Genomic DNA, 1,388 nt, shown 5'->3' on the forward strand with positions numbered 1-1,388 from the left:
GAAGATAGAATTCAGTCACTTCAGTGTTATTTCCTTGTGTCATGGTTACCAAAAGTCTGAGAGGGACCAAGAGAAAGTACAAGAAATGAAGAAAAATCTTGGTGAATATTTGAAATAAAAAGACTTACATTTCACATCACTTTTTTTTGACTTGGATTTTCATGGCAACACACACAAAAGGGTTTATTGCTTTTCAGATAATTTTTAATCTTTTTGATGAGAAACCACTATACAAACAGTAATACGTGAGCCATGGATTATTCTAAAATAAAGAATATTTCATAGAAGAATATTTCACAAAGAATATTGATTTTTACTACATACGTAAGAAACACAGATTAACATACTTTTCCATTAAACGAGTACACATATTTGCAATATCCAAATGTAACTTTGCACCTTTTCAGCAACCTATAGTTTTTCTGAGCCATTTACCATCTGATTCATTTAATCCTGGTTCTAGCTCTTGAAATTAGAATTAATTAGAATTAGTCAGAAAGAGGAATTTTTAAAGGTATGTTTACGGTCCGCACATGCTTGAAGTCTTCATAGTGCATTTGTACTACTATCCCTTTTTGCATCTCCCATCTAGGTGATTCCTTTCACAAGCCAGATAATCCTTTTATTTCATATACATAAGAAAGAGATAAGGTCGAATATTCCATGGCATTGTTTTTCCCATTGTTTATAGCCTATCTTAAGGGAAAATCATCTGGTAACAATTTTATTCATACATAATGATAGCTTATATTAAATTATAGATACCTTTGTCTTTTTCCATCTGAATTATGCTATCTCTCTACCCGGCTAGGCATACTGCTAAAATTCATTCATCCATGATTTTTCATATACTGTAAGACCTAGATCTTTCTGAGTCGGGTGTCTTTATGCTTAAACACCATTTTATACTGCTAAGCACTGCTCAGTGTACACCAATGTATCATAGATCCTCGGTGTGGCAGAAATTGGCTTGCTGTCAATACACATGTCTTTTCTTCTGGGCACAGAACTAGACCATACTTCCAACCAAATGTGCTTATGTGTGGCCATGTATCATGGACAGAAGTCAGGCCTGAACCAGCTCTCCCCTACCTCCATACCCATGCAAACTGGAATCCTAAGACTTTCAACTCCCTCTCTTCCTCATCTGTTCATTGGACATTCAGGAAAATCTTGCAAGTCCTGTGTTAAGAATGACAGATAGAATATAGAACATGAAGTTAAATTCGAATTTAAGATAAACAGATAATTTTAAGTATAAATGTGACCTAAATATTGCATGGAAAATACATATACTTAAAGATTACTCATTGTTTGTCTGACATTCAAATTTAACTGGGCATCCTGTATTTTTATTTGTTATGTCTGGTGGTCCTACCTGTGTTGCT

This window comes from Galeopterus variegatus, unplaced genomic scaffold (genome assembly GCF_000696425.1).
Source record: "Galeopterus variegatus unplaced genomic scaffold, G_variegatus-3.0.2 Scaffold11106, whole genome shotgun sequence".
Taxonomy (NCBI): domain Eukaryota; kingdom Metazoa; phylum Chordata; class Mammalia; order Dermoptera; family Cynocephalidae; genus Galeopterus; species Galeopterus variegatus.